This window comes from Micropterus salmoides, unplaced genomic scaffold (assembly GCF_014851395.1).
Source record: "Micropterus salmoides isolate LMB-PRFRI ecotype aquatic unplaced genomic scaffold, ASM1485139v1 Ms_hic_scaffold_23, whole genome shotgun sequence".
Taxonomy (NCBI): Eukaryota; Metazoa; Chordata; class Actinopteri; order Centrarchiformes; family Centrarchidae; genus Micropterus; species Micropterus salmoides.
In genome coordinates, this window is record NW_024041484.1 from 9731924 (window position 1) to 9753868 (window position 21945).

Consider the following 21945-nt stretch of genomic DNA (forward strand, 5'->3'; position numbering starts at 1 on the left):
TAGGGGGAAACAGCTAGCTTTGCTCACTCCAAGATTAAAAAACCTGCCTACCAGCACCTATTAAACCAATTAACATGTTATATCTTACTTCTGTAATCAGCACAAAAAAACAGGCTAGCTGTTCCTGTGCCTCAAGTTTTATGCTACGCTAATTGCCTTCTGGCTCTATCTCTATATTTAGTGTACAGACAGAGAGTGGTATTGATTTTCTCATCCAACTGTAGGTAAGAATGCAAATAAGTGTGTTTGACAAAATGCCAAACTATTTTTTAAAACAATGGCATGACATTAAGACAGATTTGAGACATTCACAGCTGATTTCACCGAGGTTGTTTAGGAATTATGATTAGCAGGTAGCATTCATGAACAAAATGTTAAACTAGCAACTTAAACCATGCAACTTAAAGTCATCATAAAGTTGTCTAGTATAAAAGTAAATGAGTGAACCTCCTTTTTAATTTATTAAACTATAAAGTGTTTAAATTTAATTATTTTGAAATTCTGTTTTTATTTATCTGTTGTTATTTGATCTAGTCATTGATGGACTGCTTAAACATGGTTTTGTTTTTATAAATAAATCATATCATGACAAGCATGAGAGAAGTGTTTGGAAAATAAAAAAATCATAACAGAAATGAATAAAATATGAAAGGGCAGTTTTATGAGGTATTAGGTATTATTTGAAGTATGATAAATAGTGAAAACTAAAGATGTTTCCGCTAACAAAGGCAGATGAGGATGGACTGTCTAGCTCTGACCGACTGTACTGAGAAACTTTCACCTCAGAGAAGCCAGGAGGAAATGAGTCGAGTCCATGTGGACATCACAACCTGGGTTGGCATGTAGAGCCAGACTGTGGCCTCTTCTTCCCGCTTCCTGTATTCCTGAACTGACAGTTTCTGCTGCCCTGCCAGTGACCCCTTCCATCTGTCACATTTCTCTACTTAGATACTCAGAGTGGTGAATTCACAAAGAATGGATTGCGGCAGCTAATAGCACCATGAATAGCGATCACTTATACTCGCCACTTGCCCCATCTTATGATCCGATTCACAAAACATATTGCGTTGCATAGTTTTCTCTACTCTGCTCTGAGCTGGACTGTTATAGCACGTAACCATCGCCTCCTTTTCTCACAGCAGTAGGTTTTATGTTGTTTTCCAGTTTCATTCCCCAGTGGTGAATCAGGTACTGTCTGCCATCTGTGCACATATGTACTGTGAGGCACTATTGCTTCACCTGGCTACAATCACCACTGCCATGATCACTGGAAAGTCTGGGTGTGACAACCCTTATAATTGCACTTCAGTTAACACCAACTCCCCGAAGACACTTATAATTTCACTCGTGTGGCTATTAATGCAAGTGTTCGTGAATTGGACTTTTTTTGCAATGAGACTCATTTACAGAGAAAGTGACCCATTGTGTAATGGTTTATTCCCCTTCTTACTTATTGAGCTACCTGCTTTCAAAGAGCTTGTGGTAACACACAGTACAAAAAGCTCAGTGATGACCAGAAAAAATTCTACCAACCAGAATAGATGATGCAGCTGAGGCCGTTAAATCATCTGTGAAGAAGGATTTGAGTGCTGTGAAGTATGAGGCAACCACCACTGACTGCTGGACCGCATGGCTACGCAGCTTTCTAGGGGTCACATGCCACTAGATTGATTAAGACAGTCTCCAAAGGCGCTCTGCTGCTCTGTCGTGCCGACCCCTGAGGGAGGGTCACATACGTTTGAAGTCCTGGCTGCTGCTTTGGAAGACATCCACTTTGAATATCAGATCCATGACATGATTGTCAAGACAACTACTGACAGTGGTTACATCCTTAAAGCTTTTAGGATGTTTCGGGAGCACACAGAAATCTCAGAATCTGAGTTAGAGATGAATGATGAGGATGAGGATGAGGATGAGAACACCCTTGAGAATGAGTTAGAAGACATAAAGTTCCTGTTTTAGTAGATAGTATAGTAAATATGTTCTTGACTGTTTTACAGGTATGGGCTAGATCAGAAGTCTCACTGAGGTGGTAGAAAGTGAAGTCACCTTGGATTCCAGTTCTGCTACTGAAGAAGACTTCTACATTCCTTTGCTGCGCTCTCCTTCAAGACAAACACTGCACTAGCAGCGTCTGCAGCTTGTGAGAGATCGTTCAGTTGTGCTGGGCTCATTTTCACAAGCAGGAGAGCAAGACTGCTTCTGCTGAAGCTACAAAAAAAAGTTATTCGACGCTCTACAGGGGGTTGTTTTGCCCTTGCAATGTTTGGGAGCATTTTGCAGCATTCACGGGACATTGTTCTGCAGGAGTACATTTTACATTAAAAACAAAAATTACCTTTTGTTTGAAAAGAGATAAACTTAGAATGTTATGGACATATTATCCCAATTTAGGGTTTATTTCTTATAAAACATGGGCGTGATGGGATTTTCATTTTGTCACTATTAATATGTTCAAATGTAAAATAGTTCATCTAGTGATCTGATTTAAAAAGAAACATCCTACAGAGAACTGTTTTTGCCTTTTCAAACACATTTTACCAACATGTAAGGATGAGAACTTCGTATTGCTACTGTTTATGTTGAATAGTTATCTTGGATTTTTAAAATGTTGTTCCCGGTGGAAGCGCAACAGAGAAGATGCGGAAGACAAAGACTTTTTTTCATGAGCAATATCATTTAAATCGTCCACTCTGGGACAAAGAGAAGAGTAGATGAGGAAGAAAGGGGTAGAGAGGCAGAGATGGAGAGTTGGAAATTGTTCATATCTCAATTGCCTAGGCTATCCTGATTTGCCTTCCTGCTTTACTTTATAAATAATAAAATAATAATAACAATAAAAAATGTTTTATCAACAAGTGCTGTTTTTTAATTATATTGCACTGGCCTGCACACATAAAATATATTGAAATGGAAAGTATTAACTAGGTGCTATTTCACTTTTATTTGAATATATATTTTCAGTACTGCCTGCCTAGCTGAAGGTTGTGTATGATACACAGAAGGTCTCTCAATGACAGAGAGCTTCTGTTTGTGGCTCATTGTACAGTATGCTGTTTACCGCTTAAATTCAAGGTTCTTTACTATACCGTCACTAAATTTCTAGGTTAGGTTATGCCTTTGTACTGTAATTATGAACAACATCTTTTGCTTTCATGGAGTAGTTCTGCGGCAGATCCTCCTTGTATGAAGCAGCATTGACCTATTTAGTGTCTGCGGTGCGTGGTCAGGCCCGCAGGGTCCTCTTCTCTCCTTTACTCTGGCTGGTCGATGGAACTTTGAAACAACCAGGGAGCAGGACAGTGAGAGGCGAGAGTGGTTGATAATGAAAAGACCTTCACCACACTTTCTTGCTGTTCTTTTGTGGGTCCCCAGTTTTCTGGTCACAAACATGTGAGACAACATTTATCTATATAATGTCACATATAACACCTATTCACTTAAAGCAATGTCCTCAATAGGTTTTACATTTTGAGGAACTAGACATGTTTTTATCCTTCCAAAAAAAGGATTTTCCTCTGAATATAAAAATTCTTATCTATGTTAAATTATAATTTTTTTCCTGTTTCATGTCAAGCTGTGTAAGTGATTACCATTTCAGAATTACCCAGAATCACATTCCTTTGATTCAGCGCTGAAACCTTCCAACCTCCTGAGTTGTTCTGCATACTTAGCACAGCTGGAATCATAAAAAATGCATTCAGTTTATGGTGATCCCAAGTGGCTGCTACCACGGCTGAATGGTGCAGGCAATGCAGGAGTGCCTCAAGATGCAGTTCATCTGATGACTACGAAATGATGTGTGACAACTTTAGACTGTATAAAATATGGACATGGTGTCTGTGACATCACCCATTTCTGAAGAGCCGTTGTGAATGTAAAGGGTTAAAGAATGTGTTCACAGTTAGGCATAAGAGATAAAAAGTAATTTAATTAGTTCAGTTCATTATACTACCATTTATTGCTAAAATAAACAATGTGTTAAAAAAAAGACACCCATATAATTTTTTTCATGATATTGTGTAATAAATAGTTACTAAAAGGCCAATTTCATTGTATTGTACTTTGGTGCGGCGATACTTAAAGAGGTCACTAGGTGGCGCATAGCGCGTGGTAAGAGGCAGCGCTGCAGAATAATACTGCAGTCGAGCTGAACGCAAGCTAAAGTTTCTGCCTCATTGTTTCTGCATACAGGTGGGTTAATGTTCCTCAAATTTGCATGCATGTACCCCAGTATAAGGGATAAGTGTGTTTTGAATCCTTAGTGAGAACGTGCAATGTTTAGAGTTGAATAGTTTTGCCGTAATGTGTGAAATAGTGATGTTTAGCCAAACACTGCCATGCTAGGCTAGCGGACCTTTTGCTAATGAGTAACCCACAGAACAATGGAAACGCTAAAGGTCTAGTTTTGTGTTGTTAACTGATCTGAAAATACATTCAGTGCTAATGTGTGTGTATAACACATTATGTTAAAACGGTTTCCCTGTGTATGTAAGCATTGTACTCAACTTGAAAAGTGATGGAAATACAGTAATTTCTGAATGTGTGACAGAAGAGTAGTACTGCAATGAGCGGCAAATGTATTAGTTACTCACTGTAAGCTTGTACATTAGTGTTTGAGGTGCAGCGTGATAAAGTGTGAACTTAGGAAAATGTTAGTTAAAAGATCCAAATGAGTACAAGTTCGTTTTTTGTTGTTTTGCTGGTTAATATGTAATTCACGTCAACTGAAGCACAATGAAAAGTACAGACATTTATATTGTTTAGTTAGCTGTGCTATATGTTATCACTACTTTAGTATTTTCTGAAGATATGGTGATGTCTTACATATTTGAAAGTACTGTGAAATACCTGATGCTACAACAAGCATTTTGTTTTCTAACTACAGCGAGTCGAACGTTAATTCCTTTTTTGTTGAAGCAGAATAAATACTGCAGTCGAGCTGAACGCAAACTAAAGTTTCTGCCTCATTGTTTCTGCATACAGAATTTAAGGACACACACACCCCCTGACACCCACCAGGCCAGGGGGGCAACATGAAGCTCAATGTGGGCGCCATCTTGGCTAATCCAAAAAGGTGGAGCTGAGGTGAGCTGAAGGAAACCTGGTTGCAGAATCACCTAATGGCTAGCCACTTGAGAGGACACCCACCTGTCACTCAAAGTGAATGCACTCTTAACGTATGCATAACTTTAAGCCTTAAAATAATTCAAATGGGTTAGTTAAATATAAATTCACCCCATGTACAGTTGTCATGAAGGGGAAAGTTAGCTCCAAACTATTTTTGTACCAAGTTGTAAACATTTATTTTTGCTGTAAATGTATTTTTAATTACAACTCATGTGTATCCTCCCCTCCTTTGTCCAACCTTGAGCCAGGTTGCGACAGATGAAGTTGGTTCTCGACATCTTTCCTAAAATTTTTGTTCTACAGGAAGTTACGGTGTTTGTTCAATTCAGTTGTGTTCTAATATGTGTCTTGCATGTTGCCTTATTTGAAAATCACTGTCATACTGGGTAACATCACTATTTTTAGTCTTCGCTTGATCCCAATGATGATGACTTTACATCTCTTCTATCCCCTTCTCACTCAACCATTCACCCAACCAGGGGGTAGTGTAAAAGCGCTTTGAGTGGTCGAAAAGACTAGAAAGGCGCTATACAAATACGGAGCATTTACATTTACAACCAGCTGACGCAAACTGGCTTGATAAGTGTTTCAGCACATGACCATTCAGAGCTTTGCAGGATCAATAATGATCCAGTGATATCCAGTGGGTTGAAATGCGGAGGCAAGGGCTGAGAACCAAATCGATTCACCCCCTTATGGTATGGCAAAGGGGAGCGTTGAAGATGAAACAGACCTAAAAGCAGAGGTGCATGCAGATTGAGAGTAGTTAAGAGATAGTGAGTGAGGATAGTGAAGAGGAATGGTGTTTGAATCTGATGAAAGAAATGAAACATCTGGGAATGTGGTTTTTAATGTTGTTGTAATATGTCACCTTATTATCTGCTGTGGAAGTACAACACAAATTCCAACATTGACATTAATATACTTTTACTGCCACTCGCAGTATGTAAACTCACTTTGATGACCCACATTAATATATGCACCCTATCCTCTTCAGCACAGACACTGTTCTGCAGTCTTATCACACACATAAGGTATAAGCACACACACACTTTATTAATATGAGAGACATTAACTGCAGATTAGAGAAAGCACAAGCACAGACAGAGAGTTGCTTCATTACTGGTGGCATTTAGCAGGAAGACCCGTGCACCTTATCCAAGACAAATGTCAGTGTGCTGCACACACTACCTATTATATACTGACTATGTGTGGAAAGGTTAACACAGTCCTTAAGAGGAGGAGATGCCCGGCTGCTCTGGATCGCTTTGGTTTTCTCCACTTTCATTGGTCCATGTGGCGCAAAGGGTGGGAAGAGGGGCATGTGCCGGTGGGAGCTTTTCTTTTCCACATGTAGAACGGATAACGCAGGAAAATACAAGTACTTATTGTGCAGGTGAGATTGAAGAAAAGGAACACACCTCAAAGGAAGACAAATAGATGACAAGAAATGCTTAATTGGATAACAGCTTCTCAAAAGGAAAGAATAGGGTGTCAGCGAGTGGGAAGTTAGGGGGGGGAAAAAGTGCGAAAGAGATGGATGCACACAAAAGGGAGAATTTGTGTGTGTGATGAGAGAAAGGAAGAAGGTATGAAGAAAAATGCTCTTATTGGGCAATCACTTAATCAGATATTCAGACCTGGGAGTATGTAATTAAAGTTCCCTTTATCAATGCACTTTAATCACATATTGACATATGCCGCATCCCTGCCCATTTCTCCAAGTCAGTCCAATTCAGCCCTGCGTAAAAAAAGAAACAAAAAGAAACCTTTTATTGTTTAATTTCTAGTATTTCCACTTATTTAGGCGCTGCTTGCAGACACATCAACGTGGAGCACAGTTATCAGTGATGATGAAAGTTCCACCTGTGCTTTTACTGCTGTGAAAAGTCCAACTGTCCACTGTGAGGAAGGTCTATGCACACACATTTTTTTTTCTTTTGTTTTTTTATATCCAGTTGGTTCCATGCTATTACGCTGATCTAAAAGTGGCTGTAGAAGTGTTTATCAACATTTAACCGTAAACATGATCTTTCTCTCACCTTATCCATAGGTGGTTTTGTTGCTTAAAACTAAAATTAGCTCCACCGTGACCAGCTAAAACAATAAAATGCTGCTCAGATGGTAATACATTTAATAATAGTAGTAATAATAATCCAATAATGTAATATAACACTGTTACAGGAGCCGTTCCACTGTATAGCACTCTAACTCTGGATATTTATGCTGCTAATGTGTTTGTAATACATAAGTAATATTATGAATGTAGGACTTGAAATGTAGTAGTTTAACATTGTAGTATTGCTGCTTTTACTTACTTACTTACTTACTTACTTACTAGTAAAGGATCTCACTACTTCTTCCACCACTATACAGTATGTGGCCTGATGTCACTTCCAAGTTGTAAGATCATCAACACGTGAGTTATTCCCTGCAGTTTTATCACAGCCAGTTCCCCAAGCTAATGAAGTTATCAGGGACCAGTTTTTTCACTGCATTAAATGCCATATGCTAATTTTTCAAACCAACTTGTGCAGTGTAATAAGTCAGACTACTGCACCCTGGGTATGGAACAGTTGGAGTATGCTGCACAAGCTGTTTGGAGAAATCTGACATGCATTTTGATATAATTTTTGGCAGTCATTAAAATGTGTGGGCTTAGCTAGATGTTTGTAAAAAGACAATTTCAATACTGTTGGAGGAGGCGGATGTGGGACTACAAGGGTGAAGTGGCTGTGCTTGAAGATGGTCTCATAAATTGTCTGGGAAATTCCATTGATCTGGGTCTAGATCTACTGTATGCATGAATTTGGAGTGAACTATTCCTTATGAAAAATGGTATCACGCTCCTCTTCAGCCACCCTCCTGGCTTCTTTTGCTCCTGTGGCTCGGTGTCACTAGGAATCAACTGTAACAGTGCAACACGACATCCCCAGGGATATAAAAAAAAAAAAGAGAGAGAGAAACCCGTAGAAACAAGGCAATGCCTGTTGTTCCCTTTTTTCTTTTCAAACAAAAAAAATGTCTTTTGGTGTGCAGGGAGGTCTGGGAATCAAAGAAAACATGTCTGTAGGTAGAAGATTAAATTAGGGATTTTCAGTTTACTGCCTGCAGGTAAGGTAGCCTCTGGAGATGGTTTTAAAAAGTGTCACGACTTTTGTTTTTGAAATTTCATCCATGGCCTCAGTTAACACAGCTTTAAAGGGCTGTGTGCTGAAAGAGAGTAGTTAATATGTATGGAATTAGAGTTGTTAATGAAAGAGGAAAGGAGAATTCTTAAGAGAGTGGAATATGATCACTTAATGATCTTTGCATATTTGCTCACAAACCTAGCTTGTAAATATAAAATGATGTGTCTGGATGATGGCTCCAGTGTCTGGAGCAAGAGGCAATGTGCTACAGGTGCAGCTAATCAGATTAATGAGCCGTTACTAACTAGTGATTGGCTACTATGTGTGCAGAGAAAGGCGTTCTTGGCTGAGTTGAAAGGATAGACGCACTGTATTAGACTTCAAACTGAGAGTGCGAAAAGAAGCAAAAATATATGAAAGCAATGAATGAATGATGTGAGGAAATGACGTGGCGTTCTGATTGAACCTTCATTCATCTCCATTCAGTCACCAAAGTAGGTTGAAAACCATATATGCTTAGTTTTTTTCAACATGAATTTATATCAGTCTTTCCATCAGATAATATACTTGCTCGTCAGTAGATGGTGCTATGGTGCTGCTGTGGATCCAGTTGGGCGACTGAAGCTACAAGCTCAGTTCATGCAGCAGCTCAGAAATTGTGATGGCAAGTTCGAGTCTTTTGACAGACTCGTTCATTCAAATCTCGTTCATTAAAATGAACTAATCTTTTTTTGAGTCATTTCGTTCATTTCAAACTAGGCTGGTTATTGCGGCGCTGCAGTCCTCTAGTGGGCGATTAAAAAAACAGTGCCATTCTCAAACACAGAAGGCTGCCTGGCTTGCTTTATTTGACAAAGTATAATGCTCAAATTTACCTCTTGATTACTCTATATCATCATTATATAAACCCCCTGGGCCCACAACCAAATTCAAACCATGTAAAAACCACAGAAATATGTTGTCAATATGTAATAACCACTACTCTGGCTAAATCCTTCCATTTTCACAATCTTTCCCGAGTATACAACTAGACCAGCCATATAAAGGCTTATGTATATAATTACTATCATTATCTCTAAAGTGCTCATTCATACAGTAGCCTAACGTCCCTATCCATGAGTAAAATATTAATTAATTAATAATTAATCAGATTTGCAGTAAATATACTGAAGTAATAAGCTTGATACACTATATGAATAAACACACTCTTATTAAAATTCAACCAATTTAATAATTATCTGGATCAAGCCACCAAGTTCTTAAAGAACTCCAGCACAGACAGAGGAACAGAGAAATAAACACATATAAAGCAGCAGTTTGGCAGTTCTGGACGCAGAATGGGCCACATCAGGTCTGGATTCTGAGAAACACACATGAGCACATCGCTCAAACACTGCCAGGTTGTTCACCAGTCACAAGATGTGAAACAACAGCACAGCTCTGTTAGTAAATAAAAAGTAAAAGTTACGTTGCGTTCTCTGGCGGACCTGGATCAGCTGTTAGCAGTTTACAGGGCTAATGCTAAAGTTGCTACGTGGCTGTGTTTTAATGTTTTAATGACCGGGTGTGTTTGTTTTGGCGAGGAACCCTGTCAGGGCTCTGAAGTGGACCCAGAACAACTCTCATGAGCTGTTAGCTGTAATGTGAAACACTAGCGGGACTAAAGTTACGGTGGGGCTGTGTTAAAACTGTAACTTAGCACAACATCACTGCGCTGTAATAACGTTATGCTTTATAAAATGTCACATAATTAACAAAATAGCTATATAATATCAGTCCAGTGACTGTTACCTGACAGCCGACCTGCCTCTCATTCTCCGGCGCTGGCAGTCACTCACCCTGCCGAGTGAACGAAAGACTGAGGAGGACCCATGTGAGCGGTGAACGAGTAGTTCATTCCTGCTCCACAGTAGCTGTCACGTGACAAATGAACGACTCAGACCTAGAGACCCACAGTTGAGAGTCGTGAACTAATCAGTTCTGTTTCCTGTGCTGCCTGCTTACCACAGCCCTGTAGCTGAGCTGTCATGTGACAAATGAACGACTCAAACAGACCCACAGTTGAGAGTCGTGAACTAATCAATTCTGTTTCCTGTGCTGACGGAGCCCATGGAGCTGACGTATGACGAATGAACGTAAGAGTCACGCATGTGCTTGAATGAAGCACTAATTTTGGTTCTCTCTATCAATCCACTTTTACTGCAAAACTCGATGTTCTATCTTTAGCTTGAAACTGGATGAAATGTGAATGTAGTATTAATCGTGCTTTAACATGATTTTGAGATGTGTAGCAAGCAATTTCGAGTAAAGTTGTGCTCATTTTCAGGTTCATAATTTTATTTAGGGCTTGTACCAGAATAGGTTTACAAGATTTAATTTTCAAAAAACACCGCTCAGCTTCAGCGGAGTGAGGCATCTCACTTCTATTTGATCTTTGTTTGGAGCACATGCCAGTACCTAGTTAAGGACTACTAGCCAATCAGAAGCAGAGTAGGGCAGGTCCTGATAAGCAGGTAATCAAGGCTTTAGTTCAGCTGTGTATGTTCCTGAACCAGCCTGGCAACCTAGTCTGGAGCAAGAGTTTCAGAGTGGTAAGTTATTAATTTATAACAAATTGATCTTTCATACGTAAGGCTTTTAACTGTGCACTGTCTCTATATCACAGTAACAACTTTATGTCCATTGACTGCCTGAAGGGTAGCCAACGTTCGGTAAGTAGGGTGGGGATTTCCACTAGGTCTGGTGCCAGTAACAAAGGCAACCCCATCTCTGGCTCAACACATTGGTCTCCACTTTAGTCTCCACTATACAAGCTAGTCCAAAACAGTCTGTATCACCTGTCCTGCACTGTTATTTTCTTTAGCAGACTAAGTATATTATGTACTACAGTAGGTTAGAGGTCTGATGTACCTGCTATACAGTTTGGTCAGTTGCAGTGGTTGATATAGCTTATAAAATCAAACAAGCCTAAGAGTTTACAGCAGAGCTAGCACGGCTTTGCTTTGAGCTAAATGCTAACGCCAGCTTTGCATGACTACGAAGACGATGCAAACATAAGTCAGGGGATCACCAGAGTCAATAGGATTCATCCTCTGATGAACATGAATGTACAGTGGGTACGGAAAGTATTCAGACCCCTTTAAATTTTTCACTCTTTGTTTCATTGCAGCCATTTTCCAAAAATCAAAAAAGTTCATTTTATTTCTCAGTAATGTACACTCAGCACCCCATCTTGACAGAAAAAAACAGAAATGTAGAAATTTTTGAAAATTTATTAAAAAAGAAAAACTGAAATATCACATGGTCATAAGTATTCAGACCCTTTGCTCAGTATTTAGCAGAAGCACCCTTTTGATCTAATACAGCCATGAGTCGTTTTGGGAAAGATGCAACAAGTTTTTCACATCTGGATTTGGGTATCCTCTGCCATTCCTCCTTGCAGATCCTCTCCAGTTCTGTCAGGTTGGATAGTAAACGTTGGTGGACAGCCATTTTCAGGTCTCTCCAGAGATGCTCAATTGGGTTTAAGTCAGGGCTCTGGCTGGGCCATTCAAGAACAGCCACGGAGTTGTTGTGAAGCCACTCCTTCGTTATTTTAGCGGTGTGCTTAGGGTCATTGTCTTGTTGGAAGGTAAACCTTCGGCCCAGTCTGAGGTCCAGAGCACTCTGGAAAAGGTTTTCGTCCAGGATATCCCTGTACTTGGCCGCATTCATCTTTCCCTCGATTGCAACCAGTCGTCCTGTCCCTGCAGCTGAAAAACACCCCCACAGCATGATGCTGCCACCACCATGCTTCACTGTTGAGACTGTATTGGACAGGTGATGAGCAGTGCCTGGTTTTCTCCACACAGACCGCTTAGAATTAAGGCCAAAAGTTCTATCTTGGTCTCATCAGACCAGAGGATCTTATTTATCACCATCTTGGAGTCCTTCAGGTGTTTTTTAGCAAACTCCATGTGGGCTTTCATGTGTCTTGCACTGAGGAGAGGCTTCCGTCGGGCCACTCTGCCATAAAGCCCCGACTGGTGGATTGCTGCAGTGATGGTTGACTTACTACAACTTTCTCCCATCTCTCGACTGCATCTCTGGAGCTCAGCCACAGTGACCTTTGGGTTCTTCTTTACCTCTCTCACCAAGGCTCTTCTCCCCCGATAGCTCAGTTTGGCCGGACGGCCAGCTCTAGGAAGGGTTCTGGTCGTCCCAAACGTCTTCCATTTGAGGATTATGGAGGCCACTGTGCTCTTAGGAACCTTAAGTGCAGCAGAAATGTTTTTGTAACCTTGGCCAGATCTGTGCCTTGCCACAATTCTGTCTCTGAGCTCTTCAGGCAGTTCCTTTGACCTCATGATTCTCATTTGCTCTGACATGCACTGTGAGCTGTAAGGTCTTATATAGACAGGTGTGTGGCTTTCCTAATCAAGTCCAATCAGTATAATCAAACACAGCTGGACTCAAATGAAGGTGTAGAACCATCTCAAGGATGATCAGAAGAAATAGACAGCACCTGAGTTAAATATGAGTGTCACGGCAAAGGGTCTGAATACTTATGACCATGTGATATTTCAGTTTTTCTTTTTTAATAAATTTGCAAAAATTTCTACATTTCTGTTTTTTTCTGTCAAGATGGGGTGCTGAGTGTGCATTACTGAGAAATAAAATGAACTTTTTTGATTTCTGGAAAATGGCTGCAATGAAACAAAGAGTGAAAAATTTAAAGGGGTCTGAATACTTTCCGTACCCACTGTATGTATCAAATTTCATGGCAATCTTGTTGACATAATTCAGTCTGGACCAAAGTGGTGGGCCCACCATTTTTATGCAATCCACAAAGTCAGTCAAATACTTTGATTGGTACATTGCTTTTAAGTCACTTGGTAAAAACCTTTTGTCCTTTCCTGCTATTTCCTTCTGTGTCTTCTACTACTTTTTTGGGGATAAGTGCATTATCATACAAGAAATGTATGTAAATGCTTGAAGTATTTACCATATTTAGCACTTAAAGTGTTTACCGTATTTACAAAGTTGTAGTAAAATTACACTTGTGGTTTGGTATTACAGTTCCAGATATTGCCTAGTTGGACCCTTTGTCCTTATACCAGAGATACAACTAAGCATTAGCACCAAAGTTTAAACGATTTTGAAACTGATGAGCAGTTAACATTTTGTACCTTAACTTTATTGTGCATGTGAGTATTGAGGAAGGACGTATTGCGAAAAGATGAAATTATGTAGTACGCTTTTTTTTTTGATGCTTTTGCAAAAATCATGCAAAACTACAAAGAAAATGACAAGGCTTCTGTTTTTGCCACCAAAGTGTGATGTTTAAGTAATGTTAAATATTGTGAACTATATGGCTGTGATCTTCTGTCTTGTGTTGTAACTGTATTGATTTAAAAAAAACTTAACAGTCTGACTCATTCTTGCAATGACGACTTATGCTGTAAAAGATGGGCCAAAATTGCAAGTCTATCTTGCATAAACAAGTCCTCCGTTGCAGCATCCTGGAGTTTCCTGGAGGGGCTGATTAATGTTGGATGGAGTCATGTCTAACGTGTTGTGTCAACGGGTTGGAAGAAGTTAAAGTTGCATGATTCTGCTGTGATGTTTGAACACGTAGTCTGATTCAGTGTCTTAATCGTGCTTCCTCGGGCACGATTACCCCCCTCGCACCCCGTTACATCTGCGTCTTCATACCTTCTGTTGACTCTCAAGTTGACAGTCACACAAACAGACATACGCACAAACAAGGGTGCTGTTACGCACCTACAAACACGGGTGGACAGACACAAAGGCAGATATACACACAGCACTTGTAACACATTCACATGAGGGAGCTCCACACACACACACACCCTCCATTTTCTCTAAATGATTTATCTGCTCTGATTTGGGAGAAATGATTCTCCGTAATGAAACAGACAGAGAAGATGATTTTTATTTTTTTTTTATTCATCTCGGGACAAAGCAGGCCGTGGCCCTTCTCTTCATGGTAGACAGCTCGTATAAACGCCGCCAATGAGTTTGGAGTTTTCACATTACCCCCCTCACACCCTCTCATCATCTCTACTCCGAATTCAGCACGCTCGGACAGACAGTCCATCTAATGAAGGCCTGTAAATTCATCGCGCAGCGCCTCGGTGAACCTCGGAGAATTTTTCTGTCACCATCCTCTCCTTAATCAATTTACAGGTCGTGAGCTGCGGGCTTAGCTAGATGATTATTGTTATGGCGAGGCGGGCGTGCTCGTCGCTCGCTTGTCTAACCTCGCTAACACCTCCAGAGCAGGCGGCCAGATTGAACGATAAAGTCGTCTCTGCAAACCCATCCTGATTTAGAGCCCCTCGTAAAATTGATACTTATTTTTCTCTTCTCCGGTGCTCACTGAAGTGCGACATCATAAACTGCTCCTCCTCTTTTTTTTTTTTCTCTCTTCTGTTTCTCATTTGGAGATTTAAGGCTCTGGGTCGCAGGGGTCACTGAGCAGGGCTCTCTCAATGTCAGTGATCATCAAGCGACTGACTCTGAAGGCTGGAATTCTATTTGGCTGCGAGGCAGGCGGGATGACTGGTATTCCAAGTGTGAGTCACTGCCAGTGCTGAAAAACGGTGAGGGATGCACTGTGGTAGGTTCTTTGAGTGCTTTGAACAATTTTCATTTTCACGATACTTAAACGGATATTAAAGGCCTCATGACCCCACCTTCCAATCTCCCTCTCCTTTCTCTGTCTCTTAGTCACTAAGCAACTCACACACAAAGGTGCACTAACACAGAAGATAGGCTTTGTGCTTCGCTGTTATTATCTCCCTGTTAGTAAGCTGGTTATATGAGCTCCAACTCCAGAGCAGGTCAGAGGCTCTCCAAGGTGATTGGCAGACACACAGTGTGGAGTGTAGAATATTACAGCATTGTGACTGAAAAGAAAGCCCATCACATATGTGAAAAATGTGTATATCTTCTTGAGAAAGAGGAGGGAAGCGAAATGAATAATTTTAAACATAATATGAAACTCTCTTGCCAAACCGTGAGTGTTGTTTTACATGAACGAGCACTGTAAATAGACTATTCTACCAGATTATCCCCTGCACTAGCGTCCACACTCCCATCGGGCCGTGTGTTTCAGTGTTATGTTGAGGACGTGTGCATGTGTAATGCAGTGGAAGGGACATGACCTGTGCTCTTACACTTGAGGAAAGGAGGGTTTGGAAGAGGCCAGGGATGTCTGAATACATTTTTCTCCTAATGTGAGCACTTCTAATTGCATGGGTGCGTCCTGCACAAAGTTTGTAGCTAGGTAATCGACCTATCCTTGTGTCCATAGCTGCAGTTCATATACAGTAACTGCTGAGAATCCTGATTTTTCACATCATCGACAGTACAGAAAATGTACTTGTTTCAGTTTAGTTTTTTAATGTTATATATTTTTGGGTCTTAGTCATGGATTTGCTTGACTTATTGTAAAAGCACAACCTAATGCTACACTTCATGATGTCCGACAAAAAAAAAGGACATTATTTGAATCCAGACAAGATGTAGAGAAAAGACCTCCAGGTCTGAGTGACCACTCACTTTACAACCTAAATCCTGCAAATTCCCACTTTAGCACGACATTTTCTTGAAATTGTGCGGTGCTGAATGACAGATGAAAGATTATAGGTGGTTTATATGATGAAATGACTTGCTGTCTCTCAAACTCCTCAACTATTTGGTTAAAGGGATCATGACATTTTTGAAAATTCTCTTATTTGTTTTGTTAACAAGAGTTAGAAAAGAGGGATCAATAGCACTCAGTATTTGCACAGTATTTGGGAACTTGGGAAAATATTGATTACAGGACTCCAGGACATCATTACTCTTACCCCTCTTAAAACTGCAACTTGTTGTTTTTGGTTGATGTACAGATTAAATCAAATGTGTGTGAGCCAGACCTTTGCCGCTTTGAGGTTTGAAGACATGCGTCAATAGGAAAAGTAACTGTCACTGAGAGAAGTAGGTCTCTATTTGTAGAATAAAAGATGTTAACTGTAGGTTTGACAATTACCTATGCCAAAGGTCCTCTTGAGAAAAGAAAAATAAATTAGATTTGACTTGTTTGTTTGCACTTTAAATATGCATGGAAGGGATATTAGGAAAAACTGTAATTACAAACACAAACTGCTAATCATTTGCATTTCAACACATCCCTTGCTTATGTGTTCTTTTTCCATTCTCTTTTTAATTATCTTTTTCCTTTTCTTTTTGTCTTTCCTCTTCATGATTCCTCTCATCCCTGCGTATTCATTTCAATATTTATACGGTAAGCTTCTACATAATGCAGTCAGTGCACAGGCAAGGTGTGTGTATTCTTGTGTTTACATTTCTGTCTTTTATTTTTTCTTCTGACCTCCCTCTTTACTGGCTTTGACTTTCAGTTAATTTCAGTCTTTCTTGTTAAATCTTTTGTGTTTTACTGATATATGTTGCTCTTTTGTTTCTGTTCCACTTGTGCTTTGCTTAAATTGTCATCCTTCTCTGTCTGGATCTCATCTGTTTGTTTGGGGCTGGTATTTCAAGGTACTTCTTGAAGTGAGAGGAAAGATTTTGCCCACTACAAAGAAGCGGGAGCCCTGCTCCTGTATTAAATCTTGTGGGCTTACTGAGCAGCTTTGTGTTTTGACAGGTAGGCGGAGCTTTGCTTTGCTGAGGTGCTCGGCCTGGGCAGGTTGGTAGATTGGAGAGACGGGTGGAATTTTTTTTGTTTTGACAGTAGTTTCATTCAGGAACCTTGTTGTTTTTCTTCATTTTTTTTTTTAAAGCTACTATTAAGCATGTAACCATTTTGTTGCAAACTTTTTGCTCATTCAGAATTTTAGGGCCCTTTAACACCTAACTAGTTTGATCTGGACTCCTGAACCAAGTTTGTATGAAACAAAATTACTGGTGTGAAAGGGGAGGCCCTTGACCACCACCCAAACAAAACAGCCAATCCTTGGTCCAGTGAAAAGAGGTATTCTCGGTCCTGATCCAACTGAACAATGGGTTGGTTCATTTCTAGCGTTTGTTTTTTTCTTTTTTTTGAATGGTTCAGACTTTTGTACCAATTACAGGATGTTCTGGCAGGCTACTGGTAAAAGAATATAACAGCAAAACAGAATGAGCCATGATAACAGATGAGAGAAATTATTCATTATAACTATTATTATAGTGGCAGCGAAATGAATCATTCATTTTTCCATTCATTCAAAGTGGTGTAGAAGGCTACCTGCTGGACTGACAACACACTGATGCCTGTCTACTAATCAATTAATTGCAAGCATAGGAAGATGCAGCTCATATCGGTGATGACGACATGACGTAAGTATGTCGTGTATTGTGCTTTAGTGCGCTTGCATAATTGCAATGTGAAACCAAAACTAACTGGATGAAATGTATACAATGTAACAAACGCAAGCCTTGGTTCAAACTTTTAGGTGGAAATTTTCTTTAGGCTAGTCTGAGCAGCTAGTCGGACTCTGACAAAAGGAAAACAAATCTGCCCAGATCGTCTAGAACAACTCCCCATAAAAACACGTCTTTTTTTTTTGATTAATCAAATTAGATTAGATTTAATGTGTGCTTGATTAAGTTGATTTAAGTATGGCACAGGTGCTTTTCCAGCTCGTCCTTACCAAGAAAACGACAACATGGGTCGATAGTTGAAGGGCTTAAAATAACCAAATTTTACGTGACCTCTTATGGCCGTGTGCAAAGTAAAGGCAACATCTATATCTGTTATCTCTTTTTGTAATTAGTGTAAGCAATACTTTTTGTGTTTTTTGCGTCTTGTAGTGTTTTCATGTAGCCTTAGCTATCTAGCTTTAGCTTTTTTTGCGTAAGCTTTAGCTAACATGACCGTTAGCACTAGCTATGTTACTGTTAAAGGCATTGACAGCCCCCCAAACCTCTTTACCCTAACCCTATGCAATGGGGAACAGAACGCTCTTATGTCGTTTTGGGAGTCATTAAAAACACTCATAGGTCGTTTCTTTACGAGGGCGAGTTGGCTTTTCAGTGCAACATATTGGGAGTTGGGATCTAATATGTAAACCTGGACAAATTGTCCTAATTTAAAAGAGCCACAAAATTTTGTGGTAACTATTTTTCAAGTGAAAGGGTAACTGGATCTCACTGAATATTTTCCACTTCTGCAAATTCGCAGCACAGTGTGGACCAGAATAAAAACAGGTCTCAAATTAGCTCATAAACGCATACATACAAAAACATGTGTCAATGACACTCAGAAAAGCAGCCTACAGTGATAGCACTCTGCACTCCTTTTTATGCTCGCTGCTATGCCACAGGGGGAAAAGACAATTGGTTCCCCCCCAAAAACATTCCTCCCTTTATTCATTTGTTTACAATAATGTCTCCAAGGCAAAGTAATATTGAGATAATATAGGATGACTTGTTGGCAGAGGAAGAAGTAATCGATACAGAGGCTATAAAACTGCTACACTGTCAGTCAGGAAATGCTTATAAATACTTCTAGGAGCATAAAATGTTCTTTGCATGCCTCGACTGTACATAAAGCATGATATCCAACATTGCATGACAAAAACAGACAAAATGGGTTCACAAATAAAATGATCTTTTCCTCAGAACGGAGTAATCGCTAGCTGAAATCCAACATCTCACATTAAGAGCTCCTTCAACTCAAGTGATACGAAATGCTGAATAGAAAAACCTGTTCAGAGAGCTGATTGAGATCCCAGCTCGGCAAACGTAAACGAACGCTGTGAAACATGGTTTGCGCTTGACATGTTGTGAGTGCCAAGCAATTACAAACAACATTAAAAATGTAATGAACCATATTTGCTTCTGGGCTGACAGAGAGAGAGGGAGAAAGATACAGAAGATGAGAGGATTTGATAGCATGAGCGGGTACAAATACCAGGAGAAATACTCAAAGAGGTATAGAGAGGAAAAGGAATTTGAGGGAAGGAAGAGCAGTAGGAAAGACAGAAAAATGGAGAGATGTTGAGAGCGGCCATGCTGGTCCTTGAGGGGGATGTTTGTAGTCTACGTGCAATGCAAGGTCTCCTGTAACAGAGCAATAATAAAGGGCCTGCAGACACTGTGGAAATTTGGATTTTTATGGCAGCTCATCAAATATAATTAAAAGTTTGGGATATACAGAGAGGGACCACTAAGAGTTTAGATAGGAGAGGTGGCTTTGTGATTATCATTATCTATAGTAAAAGAGAAGCATTAAACACCTTACCACACATCATGACTGTTGAAATGATTTTTGATTTGTTTGTGATAACTAATCTGACCAAACTGGATTGAGTGTGTTCCAGTCTGGGTCATTGGAAGTCGTCATTCTTAAGATTTATTTTAATCGTTAGAAGAAAATGCAGTTAGACCAAAAAAAAAGTTCAAGGGCAATTATTAGGAATGTTTTGAAAATTTCAACCACATGCAGTGGCTTTCATCAGCAAATGGAGTTTGCTTAGTATTAAACTCCCTCAATGTACGGGCCACCTGCTATCACCTGACTGAAATTCCATACTTTAAATAATAAAACCAAACATGCCTAAAATGAAGAGCAAACAACACACTGCAATGTGCACTTGTGATGCAGAGTTGGCACTCCGTGATTTGAACCCATAGCGCTCCCTAAGCACACTTTAGTGGAAACCTGTGAGCCAGCAGTGGATTGCATCTTGCAAAGACTATTTCTCTGTGATCCCACAGGTGTCTATGTGTGCCCAGAATGATAAAATGTCTGGGTGGAAACCAACAATTAAATATAATATTTCCACAGGCTGTGACTACATTCGTTTTTTTTTTTTTTGCCAGATCGTGAATTTAAACGTTTTATAATGCCAGACAGCCAGTATAAATCTGTGGGATCACATACATTCCTTTAAAATGCAACGTGCTGCTAGACAAATGATAAAAATGTATGCTAAGGCCAAAATGGGCTTGTGCAGTGCCATAATTCACCTGAAGTTTGACTCACTCTTTAACTCCATAGCTCTGTTGGTGATTAAACACAGTTTGTCCAGTCTTTGTAGGTTTCAGGTAATCTTCAGGTCTATTTGATCATCTGTCATTTTTGAAGGAAGTGGACCGAAATTTTCATTTCACCAACAATTGAAGCAATTGATGTTAAGAAACATAATATGAATGGTAGAGTTCTTCATCAACTTAGAAAAACAACACTTTTCATTATTTAACTGCTGCATATTTAACAAGCTACAATTAGCAGATGAAAGTGAATTTACAGTTTCTGCATTTAATTATAAATCAAACAAATGTAAAGTAGATAGCAACCTTGTGAAGCTTTAAAATGGAAAAAACTCGTAATAACATTCTGCTAGCGTTGGCATCAGCAGATAATGTCTTTGAGATTTTCTGCATGTTATGAATAGAATGAGGATCAGAAAAGTAAAATAACTACTACTTAAAAAATAAACGTATCCAGACAGGCCGTAGCAAAGTAGGCCCAGGTAGTATCTCATCATGAGCTCAACATCACACTAAAAACAAGTCTGCACTAAATTAGAACAAGAATAACTGGAGTAGCACCCACAAATAGAGAAGAAAAGTGCAGTGGTCTGGTGTCATGAAATGAGGAAATGCTTGGATGAGAAATAGCAAGAGAGGGAAAGATGTAAGAAAGAAATAGACTTCACAGACAGAGAAACATCACAGGGAGAGAGTGCAACTCACATACAACAGAGGAAGAGAGCATGTGTCAAGGATCTAGAAGGAAACAGAAAATATATTTTCCCCCCTTCGGATGACACTCAGATCTAATTCAGTCATTTGTCAGCCACACAGGCAGTATGGCTGGCTAATGGACTAGGACGGCATGAGAGACACAAGCTCAGGGAATCCCTCCGTTGTTATCTGCAGCAGACATTATCAGACCTACTTACTGAGAGCTGGCAGACCTGACACCAGGAATGGCCAAAACTGATCGGGGACAGTAATTTGAGGGTTAGAGGGAATAAAAGATTACTGTAATTGTGTGACTTGATAACCAAAAATTACCTTACCCTTGAACATAGCACTTAACCCAGAGACTGCTTCAGTAGAACTGCTTGGGGGTCACCAACAAGAAGTCTGTGGTTATACTGGGCAGTTTCCATGTTAGATTAGATTGTGTGAAACCTAAGAACGTAAAGAATAACCCATACAACAGTTGGAGATGTGGCTACATAAATTTTCCTCCTATGATATACTAGCTTATATTACCTACAAGCTAATGGTAAGGTGTGGTTTTATATGGTGGTCAGCTGGTTGCCCCAAATCACACACATCAGAAGGATCACACTTTTAACAGGAATATACTTGGAATATAGAATATATTGTAAAATAAAAGCACAGTTATTACGGAGACACAGGATTACATCTTGGAATTTTTTTTAAGAATTCAGGCAACATGTGCGCTGACAGCAAAGTTACAGAGAGGAACAGTCAATCAGAAATCCTTACATAATAATAATAAATGAATGAACTCGAGTCACAGTTCCTCACATTGCACATCAAAATATAAAGGAATAGAAATGATAACAGGAAGTTGGTAAATAGAATATAAAGAAGTATATAATCTAAAATTAAATGTAAAAATAAGTATGGGAAATCTACTGTATTTTAGTGTGCTATATGACAGGATTGTAATGATAAATAGTATTAATGAGTACAGATCGTGTTGAGG

The 21945-nt window shown here is 39.6% G+C and overlaps 1 long non-coding RNA gene across 2 annotated transcripts in view; it reads left to right on the forward strand.

The window, feature by feature from the left end:
* Window positions 1–4945: 4945 nt before the first annotated feature.
* Window positions 4946–21945, forward strand: part of LOC119918481 — a 108593-nt gene continuing 91593 nt past the window's right edge. For both annotated transcript variants that reach the window (XR_005447452.1, XR_005447453.1), the window contains exon 1: window positions 4946–5088. This is a non-coding gene — a long non-coding RNA (uncharacterized LOC119918481). The remainder of the gene's footprint in view (window positions 5089–21945) is intronic.